At 49.3% G+C, this 15,355-nt stretch overlaps 12 non-coding genes across 12 annotated transcripts; all 12 read right to left on the bottom strand.

Moving 5' to 3' along the window:
- Positions 1–3,395: 3,395 nt before the first annotated feature.
- Positions 3,396–3,477, bottom strand: Trnas-gcu (transfer RNA serine (anticodon GCU)). Its single transcript has one exon. It is a non-coding gene; the product is annotated as a tRNA-Ser (tRNA).
- An 804-nt stretch (positions 3,478–4,281) lies between these two features.
- Trnas-gcu (transfer RNA serine (anticodon GCU)) lies at positions 4,282–4,363 on the bottom strand. Its single transcript has one exon. It is a non-coding gene; the product is annotated as a tRNA-Ser (tRNA).
- An 826-nt stretch (positions 4,364–5,189) lies between these two features.
- On the bottom strand, positions 5,190–5,271 carry Trnas-gcu (transfer RNA serine (anticodon GCU)). The gene has a single exon. It is a non-coding gene; the product is annotated as a tRNA-Ser (tRNA).
- Positions 5,272–6,097: 826 nt separating this feature from the next.
- On the bottom strand, positions 6,098–6,179 carry Trnas-gcu (transfer RNA serine (anticodon GCU)). The gene has a single exon. It is a non-coding gene; the product is annotated as a tRNA-Ser (tRNA).
- Positions 6,180–7,005: 826 nt separating this feature from the next.
- Positions 7,006–7,087, bottom strand: Trnas-gcu (transfer RNA serine (anticodon GCU)). Its single transcript has one exon. It is a non-coding gene; the product is annotated as a tRNA-Ser (tRNA).
- Positions 7,088–8,039: 952 nt separating this feature from the next.
- Trnas-gcu (transfer RNA serine (anticodon GCU)) lies at positions 8,040–8,121 on the bottom strand. Its single transcript has one exon. It is a non-coding gene; the product is annotated as a tRNA-Ser (tRNA).
- Positions 8,122–8,947: 826 nt separating this feature from the next.
- On the bottom strand, positions 8,948–9,029 carry Trnas-gcu (transfer RNA serine (anticodon GCU)). The gene has a single exon. It is a non-coding gene; the product is annotated as a tRNA-Ser (tRNA).
- Positions 9,030–9,981: 952 nt separating this feature from the next.
- Positions 9,982–10,063, bottom strand: Trnas-gcu (transfer RNA serine (anticodon GCU)). Its single transcript has one exon. It is a non-coding gene; the product is annotated as a tRNA-Ser (tRNA).
- Positions 10,064–10,889: 826 nt separating this feature from the next.
- On the bottom strand, positions 10,890–10,971 carry Trnas-gcu (transfer RNA serine (anticodon GCU)). Its single transcript has one exon. It is a non-coding gene; the product is annotated as a tRNA-Ser (tRNA).
- Positions 10,972–11,923: 952 nt separating this feature from the next.
- Positions 11,924–12,005, bottom strand: Trnas-gcu (transfer RNA serine (anticodon GCU)). The gene has a single exon. It is a non-coding gene; the product is annotated as a tRNA-Ser (tRNA).
- Positions 12,006–12,957: 952 nt separating this feature from the next.
- On the bottom strand, positions 12,958–13,039 carry Trnas-gcu (transfer RNA serine (anticodon GCU)). Its single transcript has one exon. It is a non-coding gene; the product is annotated as a tRNA-Ser (tRNA).
- A 952-nt stretch (positions 13,040–13,991) lies between these two features.
- On the bottom strand, positions 13,992–14,073 carry Trnas-gcu (transfer RNA serine (anticodon GCU)). Its single transcript has one exon. It is a non-coding gene; the product is annotated as a tRNA-Ser (tRNA).
- Positions 14,074–15,355: the final 1,282 nt, after the last annotated feature.

Below are 15,355 nucleotides of genomic sequence, written 5' to 3'. Positions count from 1 at the left end.
AGAACGGCGTAGAAATAGTCGGTAGTGTGCCGGCGCCACATAGCAACTTCCTTTCCATACTGAATCAAAGTACGTCGAATGGCAGGTTTGGCACATTCTAGCCACCAGGTCAAGGTCGTGCCGTATTTAGGTAAGCGACGTTCACAGGTGGCCCATGTCTCGGTAACACGTTGAAGACATTCGGGATCATGAAGATGGGAGGTGTTTAGCTTCCACGGTGCACGACTACGCCAGACCACTTGCTTGGGGAAGAGAATGGTGCAGATGTAGGCACAGTGGTCCGAAAAGGCCAGGGGCCAAAGTTCTGCACCTTGGACTGCAGGCGTGAGTTCCCGAGAGACGTAAATTCTATCAAGGCGGCTCGCGGAGTGACTCGTCTGGTAAGTATGTCCAGGCGCGTCGCCGTGCCGAACTTCCCAAGTGTCGCGGAGCAACAGTTCTCGGACGACAAGACGCAGTTCTTGACAGGTGTTGTAGTGGGGCACTTGATCTTTAGGGTGCAAGACACAATTAAAATCACCCCCAAGCAAGTAATGGTCGCAGCGTCCAAGAAACAAAGGAGCGATGTCTTCTGAATAGAAGAGTGCCCTGTCGCGTCTGCGGGTGGAGCCTGACGGAGCGTAAATGTTGACGATACGGGTCCCCATGACGGTAACGGCCATGCCTCTGGCAGATGGAAGGTATGTGATATCGGCCACTGGAATGCCTTCTCTGGCGTAGATGGCTACGCCGCGTCCCAGGTGGTCACCAGGAGAAGGATAAGTGTTATATCCCGCGACGTCTGGAAGTGTGGCCAGGTGTACTTCCTGTAGTAGTGCGATATCGACGTCCGACGCCCATATCGTCTCTCGCAGCAGTTGAAGTTTCACGGGTGAGCTAATGGTGTTAGTGTTGATCGTCGCTATTCGGTAGGTTTGGAGCCGTACCCCGCCGTGGAGGGGAACTCCACCGGCGGAGGATGAAGAGGGACGAGGCAACGGTGAGTCGTGCCGTACGCCACACGACGGCGTTATCAGCGGCGTAACGATGCTTCCGTCTGGGGTAACTCTGTCCCCCGCGTGTGGTCCGGGTCCTCATCGACGTCCTCACTCCACACCATTGAAGGCGTTGTCGTTGTGATGGTCGTACGTTCCACTTCGGTCGTAGGGGCAGAGGACGTCTCGGCGACAGTCGCATCTGTGGAGTCCATTGGTTCAGGAGCACCTGAGCGAGCCAGTAGAGTAGGCATCGACGTATCCACAGTCGGCGTCATGTTGTCGTCATGCGTATCGTCGTGTAGGTTCTCCGAGGCCTCGTCGGGTCGGACGGCCTCTAGAGCATCGGGGGGTGGTGATCCGTCTCGTTCCGAGACCGTACGGCGCCTCCTCTTGCGCCTCTTAGGTGAACGTTGTTTGCGGGTTCGCCCCTCCGTGTCGGAAGACGGGAGGGAGTCGCGTCGCTCTGAGAGGAAGGCCGCCGCGGGAACGTCAAATGAAGGGGCGTCCATATGTTCAGGCGGGTGGGTGTCGGAAGTCGTCGCTGTTGGTAGTGGCGCCGGAGTAGCGTCAGGCTTTGAGCGCGACGCGTCGGCCCCAGCGGTATCCGTAGCAGCTGGAAGGGTCACCGGTGCATGGTCCGATGGGCGGCGGCCGGTGGGAGGAGAAGAGAGCGCCGAGGCGTAGGTGATCGGTAAAACCGTCGTCGGAGCCGGAGGTGCCACGGTAGCGGCTGGCAATTGGGTGATTCGTCGCTGAAGACACTCAGATCTGAGGTGGCCTTCTTTGCCGCACCCGGAACAGGTCTTGGGTTGGCCGTCGTATATGACAACCGCGCGGCACCCGCTAATTTGCGGGAAAGATGGCACGTGGCGATGGAGGTCGATGGTGATCTGCCGTACACCGTTAAGAACGGGGTACGTTTGGAATTGCGCCCAGCGTTCGGCAGTGTGGCCATGTACAGTGCCATAGGGGCGGAAAGCCGCGATAACGTCTTCCGCTGGAAGCTCGAACGGGAGTTCGAAAACTCGTATGGTGCGCATTCCTAAGCCGGCATGGTCGACAGTGACCGCTCCGACATTGCCGTCGGCGTGGCAAAAGCGTAATCCATGGTTGGTGTCACGAAGTATTCTTTCACATACCGCGTCATTGACGACTTTGACGTACACAGTACTGCTTAATATGGACAAATGGATGCCCAAGATGTCAGAAGCTGGGATCTTAGCAACGTCGCGTAGGAAGCGTTCCACTTCCAAGGCCTTTGGTCGTGCGTAGTCGTTGCAGAAGTTGAAACGTAAAGTTGATTTTCGAAAACGGTTGGCCATGATTCTAGTGCACGTAAGCGACACGTAAGTGACGGCCGCTGAAATGTAAACAACAGCGAGCGCGCGCGCTCCGCAGGCGGAAATAACAACACGTCCGTACTGCACGGCGGCGAAAGCCGGACTGCCCCACTCGGCCACCTCGTCTGCTGCAACTCCTAATGTGTCTTTGGCGAGTGCTTGCGGAAAGAAGACATTTGTCGATTCGAAAACGCATTCAAAACATCGTACTGGGCCGGCTGCAGTGCAGTGCAGCCGAACAAGCTCCCACTCACGAATCATTTAATGACAGCATCCGTCCACGTCGATATCCGATGGGGGCAAAATCACCGCCCCACTTATTTACTGCAGGAATAAGCGTTGTATCGACATGGAGTGTCGTCTAATGCAAATGAGAAATGTGCTGTGCATTCTTTTCCACGACTTACTGCAACGAAACGTACAGCTCGATACGTTACACTGATATTGCTTGCAACGTTTTGACGTTCCTCCTAGCCCAAGATTGTCCTGCTGTTTGCGATGGAGCTTGGTGTTTGGGCGACCACTAGCGACGGATGTCTGCAAAGTCAAGTCTCTCCAGTAGGCCCTGCCAAATCGCTTCTGTTTTGACGTTCCTCCTAGCCCAAGATTGTCCTGCTGTTTGCGATGGAGCTTGGTGTTTGGGCGACCACTAGCGACGGATGTCTGCAAAGTCAAGTCTCTCCAGTAGGCCCTGCCAAATCGCTTCTGTATATGGCGGCCTGACGCAAAACAAACTGTCGAAAGGCGACAGTTGTGTGCTACAGATGGATTATTATAGGCGCGATACGTTAAAATGACTGCGACAGGTGTGCACGTAAATATAAATAAGAACTCGTCGTTCGGAAATACCAACATACTCTTTGCTGGAGCCGAAATTTGATTGGTTTATAGATCTCGAAATGATGTTTAATTCGAAGGGCATAAGCTATGGAATGATGTGCGCTTCCATCTGGTAGGCAGTTTTGTCTCGTATTTCATACATACGATCTCTGCCACGTACACGCTTCGTTGTTACTACTGAGTGGCGTTTCGCATGGAGAAGGAGTGACCGCAAACGGGTGCTTTACGTAAAATTCTACGACGAGGATGGGATTCGAACCCACGCGTGCAGAGCACATTGGATTAGCAGTCCAACGCCTTAACCACTCGGCCACCTCGTCTGCTGCAACTCCTAATGTGTCTTTGGCGAGTGCTTGCGGAAAGAAGACATTTGTCGATTCGAAAACGCATTCAAAACATCGTACTGGGCCGGCTGCAGTGCAGTGCAGCCGAACAAGCTCCCACTCACGAATCATTTAATGACAGCATCCGTCCACGTCGATATCCGATGGGGGCAAAATCACCGCCCCACTTATTTACTGCAGGAATAAGCGTTGTATCGACATGGAGTGTCGTCTAATGCAAATGAGAAATGTGCTGTGCATTCCTTTCCACGACTTACTGCAACGAAACGTACAGCTCGATACGTTACACTGATATTGCTTGCAACGTTTTGACGTTCCTCCTAGCCCAAGATTGTCCTGCTGTTTGCGATGGAGCTTGGTGTTTGGGCGACCACTAGCGACGGATGTCTGCAAAGTCAAGTCTCTCCAGTAGGCCCTGCCAAATCGCTTCTGTATATGGCGGCCTGACGCAAAACAAATGCTACAGATGGATTATTATAGGCGCGATACGTTAAAATGACTGCGACAGGTGTGCACGTAAATATAAATAAGAACTCGTCGTTCGGAAATACCAACATACTCTTTGCTGGAGCCGAAATTTGATTGGTTTATAGATCTCGAAATGATGTTTAATTCGAAGGGCATAAGCTATGGAATGATGTGCGCTTCCATCTGGTAGGCAGTTTTGTCTCGTATTTCATACATACGATCTCTGCCACGTACACGCTTCGTTGTTACTACTGAGTGGCGTTTCGCATGGAGAAGGAGTGACCGCAAACGGGTGCTTTACGTAAAATTCTACGACGAGGATGGGATTCGAACCCACGCGTGCAGAGCACATTGGATTAGCAGTCCAACGCCTTAACCACTCGGCCACCTCGTCTGCTGCAACTCCTAATGTGTCTTTGGCGAGTGCTTGCGGAAAGAAGACATTTGTCGATTCGAAAACGCATTCAAAACATCGTACTGGGCCGGCTGCAGTGCAGTGCAGCCGAACAAGCTCCCACTCACGAATCATTTAATGACAGCATCCGTCCACGTCGATATCCGATGGGGGCAAAATCACCGCCCCACTTATTTACTGCAGGAATAAGCGTTGTATCGACATGGAGTGTCGTCTAATGCAAATGAGAAATGTGCTGTGCATTCCTTTCCACGACTTACTGCAACGAAACGTACAGCTCGATACGTTACACTGATATTGCTTGCAACGTTTTGACGTTCCTCCTAGCCCAAGATTGTCCTGCTGTTTGCGATGGAGCTTGGTGTTTGGGCGACCACTAGCGACGGATGTCTGCAAAGTCAAGTCTCTCCAGTAGGCCCTGCCAAATCGCTTCTGTATATGGCGGCCTGACGCAAAACAAACTGTCGAAAGGCGACAGTTGTGTGCTACAGATGGATTATTATAGGCGCGATACGTTAAAATGACTGCGACAGGTGTGCACGTAAATATAAATAAGAACTCGTCGTTCGGAAATACCAACATACTCTTTGCTGGAGCCGAAATTTGATTGGTTTATAGATCTCGAAATGATGTTTAATTCGAAGGGCATAAGCTATGGAATGATGTGCGCTTCCATCTGGTAGGCAGTTTTGTCTCGTATTTCATACATACGATCTCTGCCACGTACACGCTTCGTTGTTACTACTGAGTGGCGTTTCGCATGGAGAAGGAGTGACCGCAAACGGGTGCTTTACGTAAAATTCTACGACGAGGATGGGATTCGAACCCACGCGTGCAGAGCACATTGGATTAGCAGTCCAACGCCTTAACCACTCGGCCACCTCGTCTGCTGCAACTCCTAATGTGTCTTTGGCGAGTGCTTGCGGAAAGAAGACATTTGTCGATTCGAAAACGCATTCAAAACATCGTACTGGGCCGGCTGCAGTGCAGTGCAGCCGAACAAGCTCCCACTCACGAATCATTTAATGACAGCATCCGTCCACGTCGATATCCGATGGGGGCAAAATCACCGCCCCACTTATTTACTGCAGGAATAAGCGTTGTATCGACATGGAGTGTCGTCTAATGCAAATGAGAAATGTGCTGTGCATTCCTTTCCACGACTTACTGCAACGAAACGTACAGCTCGATACGTTACACTGATATTGCTTGCAACGTTTTGACGTTCCTCCTAGCCCAAGATTGTCCTGCTGTTTGCGATGGAGCTTGGTGTTTGGGCGACCACTAGCGACGGATGTCTGCAAAGTCAAGTCTCTCCAGTAGGCCCTGCCAAATCGCTTCTGTATATGGCGGCCTGACGCAAAACAAACTGTCGAAAGGCGACAGTTGTGTGCTACAGATGGATTATTATAGGCGCGATACGTTAAAATGACTGCGACAGGTGTGCACGTAAATATAAATAAGAACTCGTCGTTCGGAAATACCAACATACTCTTTGCTGGAGCCGAAATTTGATTGGTTTATAGATCTCGAAATGATGTTTAATTCGAAGGGCATAAGCTATGGAATGATGTGCGCTTCCATCTGGTAGGCAGTTTTGTCTCGTATTTCATACATACGATCTCTGCCACGTACACGCTTCGTTGTTACTACTGAGTGGCGTTTCGCATGGAGAAGGAGTGACCGCAAACGGGTGCTTTACGTAAAATTCTACGACGAGGATGGGATTCGAACCCACGCGTGCAGTGCACATTGGATTAGCAGTCCAACGCCTTAACCACTCGGCCACCTCGTCTGCTGCAACTCCTAATGTGTCTTTGGCGAGTGCTTGCGGAAAGAAGACATTTGTCGATTCGAAAACGCATTCAAAACATCGTACTGGGCCGGCTGCAGTGCAGTGCAGCCGAACAAGCTCCCACTCACGAATCATTTAATGACAGCATCCGTCCACGTCGATATCCGATGGGGGCAAAATCACCGCCCCACTTATTTACGGCAGGAATAAGCGTTGTATCGACATGGAGTGTCGTCTAATGCAAATGAGAAATGTGCTGTGCATTCTTTTCCACGACTTACTGCAACGAAACGTACAGCTCGATACGTTACACTGATATTGCTTGCAACGTTTTGACGTTCCTCCTAGCCCAAGATTGTCCTGCTGTTTGCGATGGAGCTTGGTGTTTGGGCGACCACTAGCGACGGATGTCTGCAAAGTCAAGTCTCTCCAGTAGGCCCTGCCAAATCGCTTCTGTATATGGCGGCCTGACGCAAAACAAACTGTCGAAAGGCGACAGTTGTGTGCTACAGATGGATTATTATAGGCGCGATACGTTAAAATGACTGCGACAGGTGTGCACGTAAATATAAATAAGAACTCGTCGTTCGGAAATACCAACATACTCTTTGCTGGAGCCGAAATTTGATTGGTTTATAGATCTCGAAATGATGTTTAATTCGAAGGGCATAAGCTATGGAATGATGTGCGCTTCCATCTGGTAGGCAGTTTTGTCTCGTATTTCATACATACGATCTCTGCCACGTACACGCTTCGTTGTTACTACTGAGTGGCGTTTCGCATGGAGAAGGAGTGACCGCAAACGGGTGCTTTACGTAAAATTCTACGACGAGGATGGGATTCGAACCCACGCGTGCAGAGCACATTGGATTAGCAGTCCAACGCCTTAACCACTCGGCCACCTCGTCTGCTGCAACTCCTAATGTGTCTTTGGCGAGTGCTTGCGGAAAGAAGACATTTGTCGATTCGAAAACGCATTCAAAACATCGTACTGGGCCGGCTGCAGTGCAGTGCAGCCGAACAAGCTCCCACTCACGAATCATTTAATGACAGCATCCGTCCACGTCGATATCCGATGGGGGCAAAATCACCGCCCCACTTATTTACTGCAGGAATAAGCGTTGTATCGACATGGAGTGTCGTCTAATGCAAATGAGAAATGTGCTGTGCATTCTTTTCCACGACTTACTGCAACGAAACGTACAGCTCGATACGTTACACTGATATTGCTTGCAACGTTTTGACGTTCCTCCTAGCCCAAGATTGTCCTGCTGTTTGCGATGGAGCTTGGTGTTTGGGCGACCACTAGCGACGGATGTCTGCAAAGTCAAGTCTCTCCAGTAGGCCCTGCCAAATCGCTTCTGTTTTGACGTTCCTCCTAGCCCAAGATTGTCCTGCTGTTTGCGATGGAGCTTGGTGTTTGGGCGACCACTAGCGACGGATGTCTGCAAAGTCAAGTCTCTCCAGTAGGCCCTGCCAAATCGCTTCTGTATATGGCGGCCTGACGCAAAACAAACTGTCGAAAGGCGACAGTTGTGTGCTACAGATGGATTATTATAGGCGCGATACGTTAAAATGACTGCGACAGGTGTGCACGTAAATATAAATAAGAACTCGTCGTTCGGAAATACCAACATACTCTTTGCTGGAGCCGAAATTTGATTGGTTTATAGATCTCGAAATGATGTTTAATTCGAAGGGCATAAGCTATGGAATGATGTGCGCTTCCATCTGGTAGGCAGTTTTGTCTCGTATTTCATACATACGATCTCTGCCACGTACACGCTTCGTTGTTACTACTGAGTGGCGTTTCGCATGGAGAAGGAGTGACCGCAAACGGGTGCTTTACGTAAAATTCTACGACGAGGATGGGATTCGAACCCACGCGTGCAGTGCACATTGGATTAGCAGTCCAACGCCTTAACCACTCGGCCACCTCGTCTGCTGCAACTCCTAATGTGTCTTTGGCGAGTGCTTGCGGAAAGAAGACATTTGTCGATTCGAAAACGCATTCAAAACATCGTACTGGGCCGGCTGCAGTGCAGTGCAGCCGAACAAGCTCCCACTCACGAATCATTTAATGACAGCATCCGTCCACGTCGATATCCGATGGGGGCAAAATCACCGCCCCACTTATTTACGGCAGGAATAAGCGTTGTATCGACATGGAGTGTCGTCTAATGCAAATGAGAAATGTGCTGTGCATTCTTTTCCACGACTTACTGCAACGAAACGTACAGCTCGATACGTTACACTGATATTGCTTGCAACGTTTTGACGTTCCTCCTAGCCCAAGATTGTCCTGCTGTTTGCGATGGAGCTTGGTGTTTGGGCGACCACTAGCGACGGATGTCTGCAAAGTCAAGTCTCTCCAGTAGGCCCTGCCAAATCGCTTCTGTATATGGCGGCCTGACGCAAAACAAACTGTCGAAAGGCGACAGTTGTGTGCTACAGATGGATTATTATAGGCGCGATACGTTAAAATGACTGCGACAGGTGTGCACGTAAATATAAATAAGAACTCGTCGTTCGGAAATACCAACATACTCTTTGCTGGAGCCGAAATTTGATTGGTTTATAGATCTCGAAATGATGTTTAATTCGAAGGGCATAAGCTATGGAATGATGTGCGCTTCCATCTGGTAGGCAGTTTTGTCTCGTATTTCATACATACGATCTCTGCCACGTACACGCTTCGTTGTTACTACTGAGTGGCGTTTCGCATGGAGAAGGAGTGACCGCAAACGGGTGCTTTACGTAAAATTCTACGACGAGGATGGGATTCGAACCCACGCGTGCAGAGCACATTGGATTAGCAGTCCAACGCCTTAACCACTCGGCCACCTCGTCTGCTGCAACTCCTAATGTGTCTTTGGCGAGTGCTTGCGGAAAGAAGACATTTGTCGATTCGAAAACGCATTCAAAACATCGTACTGGGCCGGCTGCAGTGCAGTGCAGCCGAACAAGCTCCCACTCACGAATCATTTAATGACAGCATCCGTCCACGTCGATATCCGATGGGGGCAAAATCACCGCCCCACTTATTTACTGCAGGAATAAGCGTTGTATCGACATGGAGTGTCGTCTAATGCAAATGAGAAATGTGCTGTGCATTCTTTTCCACGACTTACTGCAACGAAACGTACAGCTCGATACGTTACACTGATATTGCTTGCAACGTTTTGACGTTCCTCCTAGCCCAAGATTGTCCTGCTGTTTGCGATGGAGCTTGGTGTTTGGGCGACCACTAGCGACGGATGTCTGCAAAGTCAAGTCTCTCCAGTAGGCCCTGCCAAATCGCTTCTGTTTTGACGTTCCTCCTAGCCCAAGATTGTCCTGCTGTTTGCGATGGAGCTTGGTGTTTGGGCGACCACTAGCGACGGATGTCTGCAAAGTCAAGTCTCTCCAGTAGGCCCTGCCAAATCGCTTCTGTATATGGCGGCCTGACGCAAAACAAACTGTCGAAAGGCGACAGTTGTGTGCTACAGATGGATTATTATAGGCGCGATACGTTAAAATGACTGCGACAGGTGTGCACGTAAATATAAATAAGAACTCGTCGTTCGGAAATACCAACATACTCTTTGCTGGAGCCGAAATTTGATTGGTTTATAGATCTCGAAATGATGTTTAATTCGAAGGGCATAAGCTATGGAATGATGTGCGCTTCCATCTGGTAGGCAGTTTTGTCTCGTATTTCATACATACGATCTCTGCCACGTACACGCTTCGTTGTTACTACTGAGTGGCGTTTCGCATGGAGAAGGAGTGACCGCAAACGGGTGCTTTACGTAAAATTCTACGACGAGGATGGGATTCGAACCCACGCGTGCAGAGCACATTGGATTAGCAGTCCAACGCCTTAACCACTCGGCCACCTCGTCTGCTGCAACTCCTAATGTGTCTTTGGCGAGTGCTTGCGGAAAGAAGACATTTGTCGATTCGAAAACGCATTCAAAACATCGTACTGGGCCGGCTGCAGTGCAGTGCAGCCGAACAAGCTCCCACTCACGAATCATTTAATGACAGCATCCGTCCACGTCGATATCCGATGGGGGCAAAATCACCGCCCCACTTATTTACTGCAGGAATAAGCGTTGTATCGACATGGAGTGTCGTCTAATGCAAATGAGAAATGTGCTGTGCATTCCTTTCCACGACTTACTGCAACGAAACGTACAGCTCGATACGTTACACTGATATTGCTTGCAACGTTTTGACGTTCCTCCTAGCCCAAGATTGTCCTGCTGTTTGCGATGGAGCTTGGTGTTTGGGCGACCACTAGCGACGGATGTCTGCAAAGTCAAGTCTCTCCAGTAGGCCCTGCCAAATCGCTTCTGTATATGGCGGCCTGACGCAAAACAAACTGTCGAAAGGCGACAGTTGTGTGCTACAGATGGATTATTATAGGCGCGATACGTTAAAATGACTGCGACAGGTGTGCACGTAAATATAAATAAGAACTCGTCGTTCGGAAATACCAACATACTCTTTGCTGGAGCCGAAATTTGATTGGTTTATAGATCTCGAAATGATGTTTAATTCGAAGGGCATAAGCTATGGAATGATGTGCGCTTCCATCTGGTAGGCAGTTTTGTCTCGTATTTCATACATACGATCTCTGCCACGTACACGCTTCGTTGTTACTACTGAGTGGCGTTTCGCATGGAGAAGGAGTGACCGCAAACGGGTGCTTTACGTAAAATTCTACGACGAGGATGGGATTCGAACCCACGCGTGCAGTGCACATTGGATTAGCAGTCCAACGCCTTAACCACTCGGCCACCTCGTCTGCTGCAACTCCTAATGTGTCTTTGGCGAGTGCTTGCGGAAAGAAGACATTTGTCGATTCGAAAACGCATTCAAAACATCGTACTGGGCCGGCTGCAGTGCAGTGCAGCCGAACAAGCTCCCACTCACGAATCATTTAATGACAGCATCCGTCCACGTCGATATCCGATGGGGGCAAAATCACCGCCCCACTTATTTACGGCAGGAATAAGCGTTGTATCGACATGGAGTGTCGTCTAATGCAAATGAGAAATGTGCTGTGCATTCTTTTCCACGACTTACTGCAACGAAACGTACAGCTCGATACGTTACACTGATATTGCTTGCAACGTTTTGACGTTCCTCCTAGCCCAAGATTGTCCTGCTGTTTGCGATGGAGCTTGGTGTTTGGGCGACCACTAGCGACGGATGTCTGCAAAGTCAAGTCTCTCCAGTAGGCCCTGCCAAATCGCTTCTGTTTTGACGTTCCTCCTAGCCCAAGATTGTCCTGCTGTTTGCGATGGAGCTTGGTGTTTGGGCGACCACTAGCGACGGATGTCTGCAAAGTCAAGTCTCTCCAGTAGGCCCTGCCAAATCGCTTCTGTATATGGCGGCCTGACGCAAAACAAACTGTCGAAAGGCGACAGTTGTGTGCTACAGATGGATTATTATAGGCGCGATACGTTAAAATGACTGCGACAGGTGTGCACGTAAATATAAATAAGAACTCGTCGTTCGGAAATACCAACATACTCTTTGCTGGAGCCGAAATTTGATTGGTTTATAGATCTCGAAATGATGTTTAATTCGAAGGGCATAAGCTATGGAATGATGTGCGCTTCCATCTGGTAGGCAGTTTTGTCTCGTATTTCATACATACGATCTCTGCCACGTACACGCTTCGTTGTTACTACTGAGTGGCGTTTCGCATGGAGAAGGAGTGACCGCAAACGGGTGCTTTACGTAAAATTCTACGACGAGGATGGGATTCGAACCCACGCGTGCAGAGCACATTGGATTAGCAGTCCAACGCCTTAACCACTCGGCCACCTCGTCTGCTGCAACTCCTAATGTGTCTTTGGCGAGTGCTTGCGGAAAGAAGACATTTGTCGATTCGAAAACGCATTCAAAACATCGTACTGGGCCGGCTGCAGTGCAGTGCAGCCGAACAAGCTCCCACTCACGAATCATTTAATGACAGCATCCGTCCACGTCGATATCCGATGGGGGCAAAATCACCGCCCCACTTATTTACTGCAGGAATAAGCGTTGTATCGACATGGAGTGTCGTCTAATGCAAATGAGAAATGTGCTGTGCATTCTTTTCCACGACTTACTGCAACGAAACGTACAGCTCGATACGTTACACTGATATTGCTTGCAACGTTTTGACGTTCCTCCTAGCCCAAGATTGTCCTGCTGTTTGCGATGGAGCTTGGTGTTTGGGCGACCACTAGCGACGGATGTCTGCAAAGTCAAGTCTCTCCAGTAGGCCCTGCCAAATCGCTTCTGTTTTGACGTTCCTCCTAGCCCAAGATTGTCCTGCTGTTTGCGATGGAGCTTGGTGTTTGGGCGACCACTAGAGACGGATGTCTGCAAAGTCAAGTCTCTCCAGTAGGCCCTGCCAAATCGCTTCTGTATATGGCGGCCTGACGCAAAACAAACTGTCGAAAGGCGACAGTTGTGTGCTACAGATGGATTATTATAGGCGCGATACGTTAAAATGACTGCGACAGGTGTGCACGTAAATATAAATAAGAACTCGTCGTTCGGAAATACCAACATACTCTTTGCTGGAGCCGAAATTTGATTGGTTTATAGATCTCGAAATGATGTTTAATTCGAAGGGCATAAGCTATGGAATGATGTGCGCTTCCATCTGGTAGGCAGTTTTGTCTCGTATTTCATACATACGATCTCTGCCACGTACACGCTTCGTTGTTACTACTGAGTGGCGTTTCGCATGGAGAAGGAGTGACCGCAAACGGGTGCTTTACGTAAAATTCTACGACGAGGATGGGATTCGAACCCACGCGTGCAGTGCACATTGGATTAGCAGTCCAACGCCTTAACCACTCGGCCACCTCGTCTGCTGCAACTCCTAATGTGTCTTTGGCGAGTGCTTGCGGAAAGAAGACATTTGTCGATTCGAAAACGCATTCAAAACATCGTACTGGGCCGGCTGCAGTGCAGTGCAGCCGAACAAGCTCCCACTCACGAATCATTTAATGACAGCATCCGTCCACGTCGATATCCGATGGGGGCAAAATCACCGCCCCACTTATTTACGGCAGGAATAAGCGTTGTATCGACATGGAGTGTCGTCTAATGCAAATGAGAAATGTGCTGTGCATTCTTTTCCACGACTTACTGCAACGAAACGTACAGCTCGATACGTTACACTGATATTGCTTGCAACGTTTTGACGTTCCTCCTAGCCCAAGATTGTCCTGCTGTTTGCGATGGAGCTTGGTGTTTGGGCGACCACTAGCGACGGATGTCTGCAAAGTCAAGTCTCTCCAGTAGGCCCTGCCAAATCGCTTCTGTTTTGACGTTCCTCCTAGCCCAAGATTGTCCTGCTGTTTGCGATGGAGCTTGGTGTTTGGGCGACCACTAGCGACGGATGTCTGCAAAGTCAAGTCTCTCCAGTAGGCCCTGCCAAATCGCTTCTGTATATGGCGGCCTGACGCAAAACAAACTGTCGAAAGGCGACAGTTGTGTGCTACAGATGGATTATTATAGGCGCGATACGTTAAAATGACTGCGACAGGTGTGCACGTAAATATAAATAAGAACTCGTCGTTCGGAAATACCAACATACTCTTTGCTGGAGCCGAAATTTGATTGGTTTATAGATCTCGAAATGATGTTTAATTCGAAGGGCATAAGCTATGGAATGATGTGCGCTTCCATCTGGTAGGCAGTTTTGTCTCGTATTTCATACATACGATCTCTGCCACGTACACGCTTCGTTGTTACTACTGAGTGGCGTTTCGCATGGAGAAGGAGTGACCGCAAACGGGTGCTTTACGTAAAATTCTACGACGAGGATGGGATTCGAACCCACGCGTGCAGAGCACATTGGATTAGCAGTCCAACGCCTTAACCACTCGGCCACCTCGTCTGCTGCAACTCCTAATGTGTCTTTGGCGAGTGCTTGCGGAAAGAAGACATTTGTCGATTCGAAAACGCATTCAAAACATCGTACTGGGCCGGCTGCAGTGCAGTGCAGCCGAACAAGCTCCCACTCACGAATCATTTAATGACAGCATCCGTCCACGTCGATATCCGATGGGGGCAAAATCACCGCCCCACTTATTTACTGCAGGAATAAGCGTTGTATCGACATGGAGTGTCGTCTAATGCAAATGAGAAATGTGCTGTGCATTCTTTTCCACGACTTACTGCAACGAAACGTACAGCTCGATACGTTACACTGATATTGCTTGCAACGTTTTGACGTTCCTCCTAGCCCAAGATTGTCCTGCTGTTTGCGATGGAGCTTGGTGTTTGGGCGACCACTAGCGACGGATGTCTGCAAAGTCAAGTCTCTCCAGTAGGCCCTGCCAAATCGCTTCTGTTTTGACGTTCCTCCTAGCCCAAGATTGTCCTGCTGTTTGCGATGGAGCTTGGTGTTTGGGCGACCACTAGAGACGGATGTCTGCAAAGTCAAGTCTCTCCAGTAGGCCCTGCCAAATCGCTTCTGTATATGGCGGCCTGACGCAAAACAAACTGTCGAAAGGCGACAGTTGTGTGCTACAGATGGATTATTATAGGCGCGATACGTTAAAATGACTGCGACAGGTGTGCACGTAAATATAAATAAGAACTCGTCGTTCGGAAATACCAACATACTCTTTGCTGGAGCCGAAATTTGATTGGTTTATAGATCTCGAAATGATGTTTAATTCGAAGGGCATAAGCTATGGAATGATGTGCGCTTCCATCTGGTAGGCAGTTTTGTCTCGTATTTCATACATACGATCTCTGCCACGTACACGCTTCGTTGTTACTACTGAGTGGCGTTTCGCATGGAGAAGGAGTGACCGCAAACGGGTGCTTTACGTAAAATTCTACGACGAGGATGGGATTCGAACCCACGCGTGCAGAGCACATTGGATTAGCAGTCCAACGCCTTAACCACTTTTTTTTTTTTTTTTTTTTTTTTTTTTCCTTTTAGGGCCTCCCATCTCCCCTTCTAGCCCTTCCATTCACTCTCCTTCAAGCGCCTTCTTCGGCGAGCTACATTGCTTAAATCAAACGAAATGCTTCTTCGCACGTTAGGGAATCCATACCAAACGTGGTTGAAAAGTAAATTTCTCCATAAAAATGAACTGAGTCTGTAACGTTGGGTGGTGTTTCATAATGAATGAACATGATCCAGTGAAAATTGTGGATAAAGAAAG

This window comes from Schistocerca nitens, chromosome 2 (assembly GCF_023898315.1).
Source record: "Schistocerca nitens isolate TAMUIC-IGC-003100 chromosome 2, iqSchNite1.1, whole genome shotgun sequence".
Classification (NCBI taxonomy): domain Eukaryota; kingdom Metazoa; phylum Arthropoda; class Insecta; order Orthoptera; family Acrididae; genus Schistocerca; species Schistocerca nitens.
Note: the sequence above shows the minus strand (reverse complement) of the source record. Positions and strands in the feature narration are given on the sequence as shown.